This window comes from Mauremys reevesii, linkage group 11 (assembly GCF_016161935.1).
Source record: "Mauremys reevesii isolate NIE-2019 linkage group 11, ASM1616193v1, whole genome shotgun sequence".
NCBI classification, from domain to species: Eukaryota; Metazoa; Chordata; order Testudines; family Geoemydidae; genus Mauremys; species Mauremys reevesii.
In genome coordinates this window covers 38,802,392-38,820,051 of record NC_052633.1, presented here as the reverse complement: position 1 = coordinate 38,820,051, position 17,660 = coordinate 38,802,392, and the positions used below count along the sequence as shown (strand labels likewise).

The window sequence follows — 17,660 nt, the reverse complement described above, 5'->3', positions numbered from 1 at the left end:
TGGCCACTGCATCCGAGTTCAGATTGCTGTCCAGAGTGGTCAGTGGTGCACTGTGGGATACCACCCGGAGGCCAATACCGTCGATCTGCGGCCACACTAACCCTAATCCGATATGGTAATTCCGATACTAGCGCTAGTCCTCTCGTTAGGGAGGAGTACAGAAACCAGTTTAAAGAGCTCTTTATATCGATATAAAGGGCCTCTTAGTGTGGACGGGTGTGGCATTAAATCGGTTTTACGCTCCTTAAACCGGTTTAAACGCATAGTGTAGACCAGGCCTCAGATAAACCAGTTTGCAAAAGCCCCCTTGCTGCTCAGTCATTTTGGAGCATGCACAGCTCTGCTGCTGTGACCAAGACCTATCACCTCAGCAGACCTTGAGTTCTTAAAGTGACGGAGCACAAGTAAATCCAACCCTGACATTCCCTTCTGAGTACTATACTTCTCACTTGTAAATGTAATGTTACGACATTTCTATTAACAAAGTATAACATACAGTTCATTCATTTGGCTTGTTAGCAGTGGTCCTTGAGTTCTACAACTCATAACTGTCATTCTCATAAATTTCTTCTTTTTCTCAAGTTCTGGTATTGATGGTGAAAACCTTGTGCATGTTTCTTCAGTTTATTTCATATCAAGCAGAAAGCTTTTGCTGCAATTGTAGTTCCACAATCCAACAGAATAGCCAGTTCTGAGCATCTTAAATTCCCAAGGGTATTCCTGTCTTATGAAATAACAGTTCTTACGTGATCAATGGCAAAACCATGTAACTCCAAGTCACTGGACTTCTGGCAAACTATTTAGAAAACATCTATCAATATAACAAACTATGTAGAACAAACAAACCCTCCAGTTAGGATAAAGATCCATATCATAAGTCAATATCACACTATTTACAAATATTACATCAGTCTTAGAATGGAGGATAATGCAGGAATAGGTACTTGGTAGGGCATGTGACAAACATGCTGGCAACCCTGTGGTGCACTTACCAGTCCAGTTGTTGGATTTGGACACTAAGTAAATGTCCTTGTCTGTAGGGCTCTGCTCTCTCTAGTTGGATGACCTTGTGTGCCAGTGGATTGTTCTGGTGATCTGTCCTCCTGTGCACTGTTGATTTCAGTTTCCATTATCACATTTGACATTCATGTCTATCAATGGCTGGTGTGAATGTTGCACTAATCTGATCTACAATTTCCAAATTTACAGGATCAACAACATCCTCATTTCCAGGATGTGGATAAAATGTTTGTCTGTAGATTCATAATCTCTGGGCCATGAACAGTATCTGGTACCATCATATAATGTATCTCATCTTCACTCTCACTTATCAGAATCTCGTCCATTAAAGGGTGAGAATGCTGTAGCCTCCCTTCATGTACAGGTATAGGAATAGATTACCTTATTCAGGGAGTCCCTCTAGTTTGACTTTTGTTCTTCTGGCAAGGTTTTCAACATAGCCAGCAGTGTTTGGTTCAGCTTTTCTACATACCCATTGTCCGGTGGGTAAAGTGGGGTTGAGGAAGACGTTTCAATTTTACAATAGTGCTGTAACTTTCAGAAAAAAATATTTTCAAACACTGCCCTTTGGTCCTGATAAAACTTTTTTGGGATTTCAAATTTTAAAAGAAAGTCACTGAAGATCAGGTCTGCCACAGTCTCTTCTGACTAAGAGGTGCTAAGGTAGGCTTGAACAAACCTAGTGAAGTGAATCACTATGACTAAGATGTATTCATATCCTCCTCTGCTTCTGTCTAGATGCACTAAGTCTATTGATACAAGCTCAAATGGTTCTGTTGTAACAGTGGAACTCTGGTAGCTGGTGAGGTTTCCTTTTCTTGATGCATGTACCGAATCTAGTGACATAATGTTTTATATTCCTCTTCATTTGTGAGCAATAAAATTGATCTCTTCCAAGACTGAGTAGCTGCTCTACTTCGAAATGTCCCGTATCTTCTTGTAGTTCTTGATATACTTGCCTTTTGGTATTTTTCAGGTAATACCGTTTGATTTTGAAACTTGGTTTTTGGATAAAGTATTCCATCTGTATCCAGCTGCAACTGATACCATTCAGACATCAGGGTGGCGATCTTAACACATCCTACTGTGTTCTCTGGGTTATTCAGTTTGTGCACAAGGACTTATAAGGAAGAATTTTAATAACTGCTGGATCATCCTTCTGAGCAGCCAAACTCTCATCATGGAATAGGCTTTATGGTGGATTTAATGCCCCTGGAGAAGTCTTCTATTGCCAAAGAATTGGCAGTAATAACTGCTAGCTAAGATACTTTGTCATTTCTTTGTACATCCAAGAACTGTAAGACCACATTAGCAAAATTTTTGCTTCTTTTCTGTCCATTCTGTCTTATATTTTTCCATGTCAAGGGGGATTCTGGGTAACATCTGTTTCCACATTAGATTTCTTTTCATGATATTTAACTGTGCAGTAAGTCAGCCGATTCTGCAACCGACTGGTGTGCTGTAGTCTTCAGCCTGGCAGAGGTGAAGACATAAGTTAGCAGGTTATCACTGTAAACTGTGAAAGACTGTGCATAATAATAGTCACAGAATGTATCGGTTATGGCCCATTTCAAAGGTAGACACTCCAGCTTTCCTGAGTGATGGTGATAATTCTTCTCAATTGCAATTAGAGTTCTTGTCCCATATCTGATGGGTGTTACCAGACTGTACCTAGTCCCTTATTGGAAGCATCTACATGAAGGATAAAGGGTAAGTTAAAATTTATCCAGATTTTATTAGTGGCTGTATCAGGCAGTCAATCAGCTGGTTTAACAGTCTTTGATGTTGGTTGTGATGCTGTATGGAATATGGAAGACCATTTATAAAATTAGTGATGCCAATATTCTAAAATTGCAAGGAATCTGACCAGCTATGCAAAGTATGATTTTTGTTTGTATAACCTTTGTATTGTGAGTTATAGATATGTATGATATATCTGTATTTCAAACTTGTGCGGTGCATCTGGGCGACACCCCCTGAGAGAGTGGCATCAGCACTGCCTTGCCTGTTCAGTGGCCCATCAAGGGTCATCAGCTGTATAATGAACCCATTGAAAGGAACCAGGGGAATACACCTTATGAGTCAGCAAGGCCTGTGGTATGCCTGTGGACAGAGAACTCTAGGCTTTTCCATGCCATGTGCTGGGCAGCTTGTGTTTGGGACAAAGGAAGTACAGGCCACATGGCAAAAGACTATAAAAGGCAGCTGCATCATCTCCATTTTGTCTTAATTTCTGCTTCTTACCTCTGGAGTAACTTTTCTCAAACTGAAGCTCTGAACAAAGGACTAAATAACCCATCCAAGCTGTGGATGTGTTCCAGAAGGACTTTCAAACCAGCAAACTCACCAATACTGCTAAGAACCTGTTATATGGACTTTGAATCTCTGTCTGTATCCGAGTGCTTTATCATTTAACAACTCTCTTCTTGTTCTTTTTTCTTTATAATAAACCTTTAGTTTTAGACACTAAAGGATTGTCTGGCAGCATGGTATTTTGGGTAGGATAGATCCAACCTAATATTGACCTGGCAATGTGACTGGCCCTTTGAGGTTCAGAAGAACATTTTGTAGAGTGAGCAAAGGTGGGTTTTTAAAATAACTTTTCTCACTGTACTGGACCTAGGTGCTGATTGGGAGCCAGAGAACTGGAATGCAATAAGGGGGCCGTGTGAGGAATCAGAAGTACAGTTTGTGACTGGTTGGTGAGTTTAACATCACTGTTAACTACCAGTTTTTGGAGTATCTTCTCTCCCTTTTGCAGCCTACCCTGCCCTGGGCATTTTCAGTGAAGGCTACCCAGGTCACATTGGTCAGTCCAGGTAACTGGTTGGAGGGTATCTGTCCTATAGACCCCATCTCTTGCCTTTTGGTTTTCTTCCTTTTCCGAGTCCACTTTTGATGGTATTGTGTTTTTCAGATTCCTGTGGAACAGACAACCAGTCATACAAGGGCTTTGCCATTTGGGAAAAATCGTGAATGTACCTTCTATAGTAGATGAGGAAACCTAGCTGCTTGAGAGGTACTCTGCAAAAGCACAAACCACCTGTGAAGTATCTGGCACCCCTACCCCAGGAAACAGAACTAGTGCTAAAAAAAGTCTTTAAGACAACAGGAGAGATTGGGAACTCCCACCAAAAAGGTTAAACTGAAGCCATTTGGCTTATCAAATTTAGTTGTGAAGCCCACTCCCCTCTTACGAAGTCTGAGCTCCAGAGTGCTGACTATGCTAGTGCAAGCGCTGCTAGCCCAAGTCTGTTGAACTGCGCTCATAGCCTCACTGCTGAGGGCTGCATAGGAATACCCTGTGAGGCTCTGCACTGACAGCCTGATAACATCCACTAGCACAAGAAATGCAGCCAAATGTAAGATGCTGGTTATCTGAAATGCTAACCTGCATTAAGGTGGGGCAACATCAATGTGGTTTTATGGTATTAGTAAGAATCGGGTGGAGCATGATAAGAATGAGTTCAGGAACATGTGCTTGCAAGGCTTACCATGCCCAAAGTACATTCCTTTGGCAGAATAGTAACTAGTTAGCCTGGAAGCGTGACTCACACTGGGATGTGTGTGCGTCAGGTGAATATCACAAAGGCTCTTGATTCACTTACTTCCTGCCTGACATGTTTTGAGGACAACATTCAGAATGCACACACAGCACAGGAAGAGAGCTCTTAGGCCATGAGTAAAATAAATATGTTCAGCCATGAGTGCAAAGGAAATTTGTAAACAAACTCAGCAATTCTAGTTCCTCCTTATCAAAGCAGCACTTGCACTGTGACATTTCTTACTAAAGATGTGAGTTGCAGAAAGCAATTGCTCATTTACTGGGTCACTAAATACGACTGTGCCAGCTCACTGACAGCACTACCACTGGAAAGAGGTCAGGTCATAGCTCCAACCCAGCAGTTTCCAATATATACTATTTTCTACAGAAACTTCATCAGGAACAGTCCAAAATATGGTAGCACCATTGCCCAGTGACACGAAGCTAAAGACAATGGATATCCATATATTAGAGATGACCTCAAAACGTGGAAATCAGAGCTGTGTATCAAATCTCAGTAAGTTTGAGCATGTTAAAATCCAAAGACTTGGATCAGGCCTTTTTTTCTACAGTACAGTTATCTACAGTACTGGATTTACCATGGCGCCAATGGCTCCATAGCGCTGGTCCCAATCTCAGAAATGGGGAGGCCATAACACTCACTCCCCTCTCGTAGCGCTGCACAAGTGGAGGCTCTGAGAGTGAGCAGTGGGGATCCAGCATGGGAGCTGAGAACCATCAGGGGGCCCTGGGAGCTGTAGTTCCTTGGCTAGCTCCCTGCCTATAGAGCCAGCCCTGGAGCAGGGAAGGAACCACATTTCCCAACATTCCCTTGGCAGCTATCAACAGGAGAGTGAGGAGTGGGGAAGCTGAGACCCCATGTGCTGCAGCTTGCTGTGAATGGAGAGCTGGCTGCTAGAAGGAGGGGGGCACTGTGAATGGGGAACAAGTATGCCCAAGGAGTAGAAGGCTTTGGCCCAGATATCACCCTCAGAAGACTTCCCCAGACTGGATTAGGGATGCTGGTGTGACCTCACCTGGCAGCCCTCAAAGAAGGAATTGGGTGGATAAAATGGACAGTGCACCTCTCTATCTGAAGCCTAGCAAGGGAGGTATGTGGATCCCACCAGAAGTTAGAATGATAAGTAAGGGAGGGAAGGCTCTACTAGAGGACCTGGGCAGCTTTAGATACAGTACCAGGCACATGGACGGATTTCCACATCTGAGCCATGGAAGCAGAAATTGGCTTTTCCTTTCCAGATTTATCCAATGTTCAGAAAGGGAATCTAGCACCCGCCTTCCAGATTTGAACACACTCAAAATTCAGGAGTGCTCAAACTCAATTTAGGTTGCTGTTACTTCATTTCTCCCAAATCAAATATGCTGATCCAGTGTAACTTGTTGTAGAAAAAGTAGGATAAAATTGAGCAACAATGCTGGCATCTTCCCAGTGCTAACTAGGACAGGAATTGCTATTTTCAACAGCCATTATTACTATTTTTTTTTAGTTCTGTTTCCTTTAAAAGGAAGACAGTAATATTGCATTGGCAAATTCCCCATAGAAATGAAGACTGGAAAAAAAGAATAACAAAGGCACCTCAACTTTTCTTTATTTATGTAGGACAGTCTTCTGATATGGATCCAGATATCCTCCAATTACACAAGCTGAAAATTATTCCACTTTATTGCAGTTCTGTAATCATGCGGGAACCAGTCCTGTCTTTGTTCTGTGCACATCCAAAATTCCTACTGAATTCAGAAGTGCCTTGCTTTTGTGACCATACTACCTGATATTTACAGCTGTGATAAGCTAAGCAGGCATCCCCTCTTGGTGGTTCAGCAACTACTTGGTGAAGGAATCGATCAGCTATCACATCCAGGAAAATCTGAGCCCTATTATTATTATTATTTTATTATTTACACTGCAACAAAGAAATGCAAGGCCCGGTTGCCCGAATGAAACAACATCATGAGAAGTGTTTCTTCTCAGGAGGAAGCTGTATTGAAGATGATGAAAGGAACATGTCTGAACATGCAGGATCTTCAGGTTAGTAAACTTTTTTTATTTCATACTTCTTTGTTAAGGACTGCCCGTCTTCCTTCTGGACTATTCTTGAATTCTCATGTTTGAGCTAAAAATATAGTAGTTACTCTATGGTACTATCACTTTAGATGCAGGTGTGATAAAAAATAAATAGCTGAAATAGGCAGATCTTCCTTTTACAATTTCACCTTTAAAGTAGTACTGAGTGTCAGTGAATGCAATAAGTAATACTAAATGAGCAGTATGATGATGATAATTAAATAACTGCATTGACTTATTTTGTTTAGGAGAATCCATCCTCAACATACAGGATTCTGAAGACTATCCACCGTCAAGATCACCATCATTTTATTCAGTTTCACAGTTATCTGCCAATGATAGTGTTTCAGTCACATCATGTATGTCACATAGTGCTTATATATACACACCTGTCCCTGGAAATTTCCACTGCTTGCATCCGAAGAAGTGGGTATTCACCCACGAAAGCTCATGCTGCAAAACATCTGTTAGTCTATAAGGTGCCACAGGATTCTTTGCTGCTTCTACAGAACCAGACTAACACGGCTACCCCTCTGATACATAGCCACAGTAAATCATCTGTAGCAAAAAGAAAAAAAAATCTCCGTCATCCAGAAACAACCATAAATAAGTTTGTGATAAGAACCAGCAGATTACAAAAAGAGGTAATTGATGAAAAAATTGCCTGGTTTGTTTATGCAACAAACTCTCCTTTCCGTATGATAGAGAACCCACACTTCATTAGCATGGTTCAGTCATTAAGACCAGGATACAGTCCACCCAACAGAGCAGATGTCAAATTGCTGGATAAAGTGTATGAAAGAGAAATTGAGCAGTGTGCAAAAGGTCTAGAGGGTGAAATTGTTAACCTGAGCCTTGATGGGTGGAGCGGTGTCCAGAATGATCCTGTTGTATGTGCTTGTGTGACAACAGAAGAAGGGAATGTCTTCAGAAACAATTGGTACATTGGGAAATGCACACACAGCAGAATACTTACAAAAAGTAGCAGTAAAAGCTATCACAAACTGTGGGGAAAAAATTTCAAGTGTCTAGTACACAGCTTGGTTACAGACAATGCTGCAAATGTATCCAAGATGAGAAGAAATTTAGAAGAGAGTCCCAAGCTAATAACATACGGTTGCAGTGCTTATTTGATGCACCTCCTAGCCAAAGACTTCTCGGTTCCAGAAATAAAATCTAATGTTGTTGAAATTGCAAAATACTTCTGTAACAACCACTGTGCAGCAGCTGCTCTGAAAAAAGTGGGAGGAACCAAGCTAACTCTCCCACAAGACGTGAGATGGACCTCAGTAGTGGACTGTTTTGAGCACTATATCAAGAACTGGCCTAATCTGATGACAGTTTGTGAACAAAATTGTGAAAAGATAGATGGCACTGTCACAGCCAAAGTTCTCAACATTGGGCTTAAGAGAAATGTTGAACACATGCTGAGTACCCCGAAGCTTATTTCTGTAGCCTTGAACAAAATGCAGGGAAATAGCTGTTTTATTGCTGATGCTGTTGAAATCTGGAAGGAACTGAGTGAGATCTTAAAAAGAGAAATATGCAATGACAGAATTAAATTACAAACATTAAAAAAACAAATGGGACAAGCATTATCTCCAGCTCATTTTCTTGCAAATATTCTCAATACTTGGTACCAGGGTCAAATCTTAACTGCTGAAGAAGAGGAGTTGGCTATGACATGGACATCCAGCAATCATCCCTCCATAATGCCAACTATAATAAACCTTAAGAGCTAAGGGTGAACCATTCAAGAAATATAAGTTTGCTGATGATGTTTTAAAGAAAGTCACACCAGTGAACTGGTGGAAGTCACTTAAGCACTTGGATTCAGAGACTGTTGAAGTGGTGATTTCACTTTTAACAGCAGTAGCTTCTTCTGCCAGTCTAGAAAGAATATTTTCTTCCTTTGGACTAATTTATTCCAAATTGAGAAATCATTTGGGACCTGATAAAGCAGGAAAGCTTTTTTTCTTTTTTCTTTTCGAGATTATGAAAAAACAGGAAAATGAAGGTGAAGATGACTGAGTTAGCTGCAGAAGCCAATATTTTAAGTTTCTCATGTTGACCTGGCTGACATAGTTGATTTTAAATTTTGTTATTTATTTAAAAAAAATTCATGTAACTATTTTAGTTAAAAACAATTTAAAAAAAAACAAACCCGATTTTAAAAAACTTGAATGTTTAACTAAATTCAAAAATTCATATGCTTGTTTTGTTAAAATATTATGTTTGCTGTTGAAGAAAAAAATCCAGAATACATAACGTTGTTGTTTTAGTTAAATAAAACAATTTAAATGTCTGTCTGGTGATGTCCTCCTCCTAATACAGCATGGCAAGAATAAATATCTGTCAATTACCTTTGGTAAATGAAATAACCAAACAATCATTCATTTCTGATATAACTGTAAAATTAATCTGAAAAGTTTTAAAAATAAATCTATAGGGTGTGCCTTCTTAAAAATGAAACCTACATTTATCTCTGAGTTGTGAAGAATATGTATTAAGGTTATAACAACCAACAAGAATGCACTTTTATGTAGAAATCCATGATTAAATCTAGTCTTCCTGACTCGTGATTTAAATCAAATCCACCCTGCCTGGAGCCTAACTTAAGGCACTCTTGGTTGAAAAGCCGTTATTCATAGCCATTATGCATTAAGGAGAGCTTGTTTTTTTTATTTAAAAAAAAAAGGGCAAATCAGCTCCATCAACAGAGGAAATCAAGAGCTCATTCCATCAATCTGTATTTTCAAAATAAACACTCTGAGAACAATGTTTTCCCTGTCAATATAAACAATTAAAAAACCACATAACCCTTTTTTATTCTGGTTTCCTGGGAGGAAGTTGGTTTTATCACCACTGAAAAAGCTAAAATAGACCCAAGAAAGCATGGAGCTGCAGAAACAATTATATTTCTCAACATAAGTTCACATTTTTTGTTAAAGTTCCTTTCATTTAAAAAAAAATAGAATAAGTAACAGTCCAGTGACTACTCGCATGTAAAAAGAGACAATCAATCTGTAGTGATGCTCTCGTGCATCCATCAGAACTTGTCTAGGCAATATACAATCTGATTCATTTAGACTGCCTCAGTCAGGATTAAATTCACTGTGGTGCATAAGACCTGTGCTTCACTAGCTTTGTGCATATCTTATCATTAACCAGAGACTGAGCTTTATTTTATGAAAGTAGTACAGTAGTTTCTATTCTAGAATCCTGCTATTTAAAATAAACCTTTAAGAGTGGTATGTAGGGTAAGTAGAGTGCACAGTTCATTTATTGGAACACTTGATTGAATTTTTACAACCTGTTTTACTTGATTTATTGAATCAAAGATTAATCAAACATTATTAGGAATGAAATAAATTAAAAAGTAAAGTTAATAGTTTCCAGCCTCTTTACAACGACTTGTGCTGCAGTGCCTGAAACTGTATCTTTTAATGCAGGGGTTCTCAAACTGTGGGTTGGGACCCCAAAGGGGGGTCGCAAGCCCATTTTAATGGGGTCACAATGGCCAGCATTAGACTTGCTGGGACCCAGGGCTGAAGCTGAAGCCCGAGCTTCACCTCCACCCAGGGCAGCGGGGCTTGGGCTCTGCCCCCTCCCCCAGGGTCATGTAGTAATTTTGTCATTAGAAGGGGGATGCAGTGCAATGAAGTTTGAGAACCCCTGTTTTTGCCTACTCAGCTGTGCTCTACAGGTCTGCCCTGTAGAGCTTCAGCATAGATTAGCTCCACTATAGTTTAATACGTCTTTGGGCACTACTTGAAAGTGCATTCTAGAATGTACCATTGTATCGATCTAATCTAACACCCGTTTTACTAGAGTTGGTTCATAATTAAACAATTGTGCACATTATCTTATGCATCTGACAAGAATGACAGCACCATTCAGCAATCATTTATGTAAGCTGATTCATGAGTTTTCTTGGTTTGTGCACCTGCTGCAGTAATAGTCTTGAAGGATGAATAGTAGCTGACCGGACCAAAAAAACATCTGAAGACTGTTTAGACTTTTGGGTACTATCTTATTGCAACTACACACTGATCCTTTTTAGTACTTAGATACTGGATTTTTTTAAAAGGAGACCTGCAAAAGAAAATCAAGGTGTGCTCTCTTTTTCACTCCTTTATGATATGTAAAGAAGGCCTGAGGGTTTTTAATAGAGCGGGTGGGGAGATTTCTTTTGAAATGTATTTTTCCCAATGGAAAATACAGTTTCAGAAAAATTAAAATTTTGTGGATTTTTTTTTCCATTGGGAAAATCTAAATGACACTTTTTTTCCCCCAGATTGAACCAATTGATACATTCTGTTATGGGTCAGTCTGCTTGGTGCCTCATGCTTCAAGTGCCACATACTTGCATTTTCTTCTATAGGCTGGGCTCCCGGGCTGGATTACATCTTCCATGATGCAGCATGGTTTTGTAAAAGTGGTGTACACAGGGGTGAAAGTAACTTACAGGACTTACCGGTACTGCCGGAGTCCTGAGGAGGCATGGCCTCAACCGGAAGAGGCGGGGCCTCTCAGGATTTAAAGGCCCTGGTGCACCGGCTATGGCTGGGAGCCCCAGGGCCTTTAAATCAACCCGGGGCTCTCAGCTGCAGAGGTGGCTGGAGCCCCCGGGGCTCAGGGGCAAGTTAAAGGGCCCGGGGCTCCGGCCGCCACAGAGCTCTGGGCCCTTTAAATCCCCACCACCTTGAGCCTTGCCGGCCTGGGGCCGGGATTTAAAGGGCCTGGAGCTCCTGCCGCTGCGGGGAGCTCTGAGCCCTTTAAATCCATCCCCAGCCCAGCCAGCGGAGCTGCGGATGAGATTCAAAGGGCTCTGGGCTGATGTGGTCACAGTACCGGACCGGACCCGCTTACTTTCACCTCTGGTGTACATAAAGATGTAGTCTGTCCCAATGGCTGCTAACAGTTGACCTGAAGTCTGTTTTCACTCCAGGGTTATAGAGTGAAATCACTTTTTAATTCAGCTCTGTTAAAATGCTAATGATATGAAGCCATATCTTTTATTTAACATGTTGCTGAGGCAAGAAAATTTTGTAAGTTAGCACAGAATGATGTCATAAATCTTTGTAGCTTAATTATGCACTCGTTACTAAATATGCTACTTTTGGTAGTACAGTTCATCAGCTATAGGTCAGAAATGGGGGCATGGTGAGGAATCTTCCCCCAGGGGTCCCAGGCAGTGCTCAGGCCACAATTGCCACCCAGCAACTCACCTGAGCAACCAGAGAAGCTCCTAAATTGGAGGAAACATCCAGTAGCCCCAACTGGCTGAGGAGTTCTATATAAACCAGGAAGTAGTACAGGAAGTTATCTGAGCAACTAGACAACTCTGTAGCTGGCTGCTACTCTGTACCTCTCCTGCTTATTTGACTCCTGTCCTCCTTATCCCAGACCTTGTCTAGTCCCAGTTCCTGCTTTCCTGCTCCTTTGCCATACCCTTGTCCTTGTCTTTGTCTCTGGCCCTCAGCTTGGCACCTGATGCTGTCTTCGGCTCTGACCTTAGGGTCTGATCATTAGACCTGACTTCTACTCTAATCACTCGGCCTGACTGTTCATGTCCCAGTCATTGCAGTCACCTTCTCATTATTTGACTTTAATTATAATTTGCAAGAACAAATACACATACAGAAGTAAAATATTTTGCTCATCTACTGTATCTTTGTTTTTCTTGCAGATGTGCACATTGCTATGAGAAAAGGCAATATGTAAAAACAATTCAGGAAATGTGATAGCGGGAGGTGCTATGTGCTGAATAAGGATCTCATTAGTAAGGTTGATATGGATGGTGAATGGAGTTTTTGTGATGGTTGACAGAGGCTGTGAGAAATTTAGTTCATATCAACAACATGTAGCTGTTAATTTTACCAAAGGCTAATGATCTGTTGAATGTGGTACATCAGGCACTTATTATTGGAGAGGTCTGGCCCTTTCTCCTGCCCCCAAAATAGGTTTTTCACCAGTGTTACTTTCTTCTATATATATGAAAAAAAGGTCAGTGTGTTTCAGAAAAAACCTGACCAGCATCAATTCAAGAAGTTTTTACACTGTTATCATAAATGCTAAATTTTTAGATCCATAACCATGGTACAGTTTCTCTTAGAAAAGAGTCAAATTAAAAAACGGAAGGCTTTTAAAAAAAACCTGAAATAGCTCATGGATGGATTAAACAAGTTAATGCACAGTCATGTAGGAAATTCTTACTTCACTGGTTTTAATTTTACTGCAGGTTTCGGTGTGCTTTTCAAGGGGTGAACTTTCACGCTGAGCAAATTTTAAATAGTGTAAATTTTTTTTAAGAGTTATTTGTCCAATATTTTGTTCCGCATTTGAGCAATTATTCAAACATGAATGTCTGCACTAAGCCCTTTGTCCTAGTTGAGCCTGCAATGGGCTCATTGTTCTGTGTTTGACATCAGTCCTATGCTGTGGAAACTAATATATCACAAATTCAGTATGGTAGGATTATGGGAAGATGTTTAGACAGAGCAAAAATTTAGATATTTAAGGCCAAATCCTTAAGTCTTTACTCCAGTAAAACTCCATTGGCTTTAGTGTGTGTTCTGCCTTAGTGAAAACTAAGGACCATAGCAACTGGCACACATCATCTACCAAATATTGCAAAATTTAGAAGAACAAGTGGATAGATTTGTATTGGTTTATGTTGTGAAATTTTCAAATGCCAGGCCTGTTTTTTTCTTTTTTAAAAAGTGATTTTCCTTTTTGCACTTCATTACACCAACAGCTGCAAATACTTCCCTCCCCCTCCTTTAGAATGTATGATCTTTGACCCCTGTTATAAATTGTTCCTTCATACACCTGTATCTGTCACATGAACCATGCAAAATCTTTGAGTTAAGCTCTGGCACAAGGTATACTTTTTGTGAAGACTTAATCTTCCAAATATCTGTTTCTGTCAAGAAAATTTGACCAAGCTGAAAGAGCATATTGAGTTCAGAGATTGCTTTACTTTAATTGCAGAGAGCTGCTATGGCAGTACATCAGCTTTGAGTATTCTTTCATATCATGGAAAGACATATTTGTACTTGGGATATTGTTAAATATGCCTGTCAAAAGGGAAGCACCTATTTTTATTAAGTAGAGGTTTGTGATTAGCTTTTTCCTTTTTTAAAAAAAAAATATTACCAGATTATATTATTGGTTGCATTTAGTGGTAATTGGATATTGATTTTACCACCAGTATTTTGAAATCTTATGAATGTAGTCTTGTAAGGCCTTCATTAAAATAGCAAATTGATATGCCGAGTAAAGAGGGTTCACAACCAGTTTGTTCAATGTTTTGTTGGCAATTTTATTAATTCAGACCATATTTTCCAGATCACTTTTATAACAGCATAAAGTTGCTGCATCAGGATTCCCAGATGCATGAGATTTTGATTAGCATCATAAAAATGTAGGATTGGAAGGCACCTTGAGAAGTCCTCAAGTCCAGACCCCTGCACTGAGGCAGAACCTAGTAAACCTAGACCATGCCTGACAAATGTTTGTCCAACTTGTTCGTATGAACTCCCAATGATGGGAATTCAACAACCTCCCTTGGTAACTTATTCCAGAACTTAACTACCATTATAGTTAGAAATTTTTTCCTAATATGTAACCTAAATCTCCTTTGCTGCAGATTAAGTCCATTACTTTGTGTCCCACTTTCAAGGGACATGGAGAACAATTGAATACTGTTCTCTTTAAACAGCCCATACCATATTTGAAGACTGTTATCAGGTCTCTCCTCAGTTTTCTTTTCTCAAGAGTAAATTATGCCCAGCTTTTTCTAACTTTTCCTCATAGGTTAGGTTTTCTAAACCTTTTAAACATTTTTGTTGCTCTCCTCTGGACACTCTCCAATTTCTCCATCTTTCCTAAAGTGTGGTGCCCAGAATTGGACATAGTACTCCAGATGAGGCCTCACCAGTGCCAAATAAAAGCAGTTCAGTTTCCTCTTGTGTCTTGCATACATTACTGTTAATAAATCTGAGAGTGGTATTGGGGGTTTTTGTTTTTGCAACTGCATCACACTGTTAGCTTATATTTGCAAACCCTCCTAGTTTGGTGTTGTCCGCAAATTATAAGCATACTCTCCACTCAATTATCCAAGTCATTAATGGAAATATTGACTAGTACTGGACCCAGGACTGACCCATGTGAGACCTCACTAGATACATCTTTCAGTTTGGCTGTGAACCATTGATAACTACTCTTTTTTTAGCTTGGTGTTTTAACTAGTTATGCACCCACCTTGTAGTAATTTCATGTAGACCACATTTCGCTAGTGTGCCTATGAAGATGTCACAACTTGAAATTTACAAATTCAGTGGTTCTTAAAAATTAACTTCACACCATGTGCTATTATTCTTCCTCCCAACTCATACAATGTCAATAAAATATTGCTAATGTCAGTCAGGAACCATTCATCTATCTTCCTCCCTTGTCATTCATCCATTTGTATTTTACCCTTTCATTCCTTTCGGGGATGGTTCATGCAGGGTAAAAAAATCATACATTTTTTGACATGAGTATCTTTGATGAGCCATATGAAGTTGGTGGTGAAAGTCCAGTTCCCATTTCAGCTGTTATTTAGGTAGAATTAAGCACATATGGTAAAACTCTTCAGACTTTTGGAGCACTTGCTATCCAAATCTGTTGCAATAACATAAAATACAAACAAAGTTTGTGGACCCTGTAAAATGAACCCCTATTTAGTCATTCACATCCTCCTCTACTTTTACAGGCCAGTTTGAAATATAAGATCTGTTGAGGTACCTACAAGAGCTACTAATGTAATGGGACAAAGTGGGTGAAGTAATACCTTTTTATTGGATCAACTTTTGTTGGTGAAAGAGACAAGCATTCAAGCTACACAGAAAACCTGAAAAAGAGGTCCGAAGATAGTGTCTTTCGCCAACAGAAGTTGGTCCAGTAAAAGGTATTAGCTCACCCACCTTGTCTCTAATATCCTGGGACCAGCCTGGTTACAGCAATACTACAAACACTAAACTAATGAGATGTTTAAGTCCTTTGACAAGGACCTGCAAAATCTGAGTGATTATAATCACTCTAACAGTAAGTACTCTTTATGGAGCCGTTGTCCTGGGTCACATGGCCACCAACATGTAACATTGGGACCTCTGCTAAAACTTTTTTCTGGGAATGACTGTTAAGTCTTCATTGTGTGTGTCCTGAGAGCATAAAAATTGCATCCAACTACCAGTTCTTTAACTCCTAAAGCTTCTTTACACAGCTAATGGCTGTCCTAAATAATTCAAGTGCAGCATGGAAATTACAAGGGGGGAAAATATTGGGACTGCCGCAGGGAGGGTGTGTTTTGTTTTGTTTACACTCACCCGTCTGGGAGTTCGGCGGCAATTTGGTGGAGAGCTCTTTGGTTGTGGATGGTCTTCGGCGGTATTTCGGTGGCGGGTAATAAACTTTACCACCACAGACAGAAGTACCTGCTGCCGAAGACTGTCCGCGACTGAAGGACTCTCCGCCAAATTGCTGCCGAAGACCAGGAAACAAAATATCAGGACAAATGGTACTGACCGTACTCTGGTTGGGACGTGGGACAAACTCCTCAGATGTCCCAAGAAAATTGGGACTGTCCCGATTTTGGTCACCCTAGTAATTACAGATATGCTTTCAAAAGCTTTAATCATTAGCATGGACTGACACTGATAACAATGTGTGTGGTGTTCATGAAGAAGAGCAAAAGAAAACTGTCCCACTTAATGCAAACAATAAAGAAGAAAAAATGTTGCTCAGCCAAATGATAGGTGCTATTGCAAATCAGAAAGATAAGTTGGTGAACAAAAAGAGGCTGAATGGAATCTTTGGAAGAACCAAATAGGGTCAAGAGCAACAAACATCTTTCTGATCTGTTTGTATTTTTGTATGTGTGTGAATACTAGGGTGACCAGATCACCCAGGTCAAATATCGGGAGGCGGGGAGGGCGGGGGGGGCAGAGGGGGAAAAATGGCAGCAGAGCAAAAAAAAAAAATTCCCCACCCCCGATTCCTCCTCCCTCCGCAAGCGGTGGAGGGAGGTCCGGGAGACTCAGGGGAGCACGGGGCCGGGGTGAGTGTGAGTCCAGCCTGGCCCCGAGCAGGCAGGACTCAGGCGCGGTATCTGGAGGGAGAGTACGGGGTGGCCTGCGGGGCCAGGCAGCGGCTGTTCTCCCCACCTGGGCAGCAGGACTTGGGAGCAGCCGCTGCTGCAGCTCCCGCTGCCGCGGGGGGAGGAAGCGGCCGCTGGCCAAGCTCGGCAGCTGCGGCTCTGGCGCCCACGAACCCCGGGCCTGCTGCGGGGACCCAGCGCGCACGCTGCGCATACCCAGCCCCTGGCCACTCGCGTCTGGGCTGGCTGCCCAGCTGGTGCAATCCTGCGGGTGGCCTCGGAGTGGGGGCAGCAGGCCCCAGCCCCCCGCATCCCGCTCGGGTCCTGCAGGGGAACGAACGGGACTGGGCTGCCGATGCCTCCGCCACGGGATTGCACCAGCTGGGCAGCCAGCCCAGACGCGACTGGCCAGGGGCTGAGCGCAGTGTGCGCGCTGCCCCACAGCAGGCCCGGGCTCGGGGGGTTCAGGCCCGGGCACCAAAGCCGCAGCCGCCGAGCACCACGTGCTTGGCCACTTCCTCCCCCCGCAGCAGTGGGAGCTGCAGCAGCGGCTGCTCCCGAGGCCCCTGCCCAGGTGGGGAGAACAGCCACCACCTAGCCCCACGGGCCGCCCTCCTACTCTCCCTCCAGGTACCGCGCCCGAGTCCTGCCTGCTCGGGGCCAGGCCAGACTCACACTCACCCCGGCCCCGCACTCCCCTGAGTCTCCTGGGCATGGCATGCTTGGAAAGAGGCGGGATTTGGGAGGAGACGATGGGGCCGTGAGGGGGCGGGGATGGGGGTGAGGATTTGGGGAAGGATCCAATGGGGGAAGGAGGGGGCAGAGTCGGGGCAGGGGAGGGCGCGAGCCCTTCGGGCTCCGGAGCCTTT

General features: G+C 42.0%; 1 long non-coding RNA gene across 4 annotated transcripts in view; it reads left to right on the top strand.

Moving 5' to 3' along the window:
• LOC120374346 overlaps positions 1-17,660 on the top strand; it is a 65,690-nt gene that overhangs the window by 33,958 nt on the left and 14,072 nt on the right. For 2 of the 4 annotated variants that reach the window (XR_005586022.1, XR_005586023.1), the window contains exon 2: positions 3,938-4,039. This is a non-coding gene — a long non-coding RNA (uncharacterized LOC120374346). Of the gene's footprint in view, positions 1-3,662; positions 3,723-3,937; positions 4,040-4,952; positions 5,082-17,660 lie in introns of those variants that run through there. The other 2 variants (XR_005586025.1, XR_005586024.1) reach the window with 2 other exon arrangements.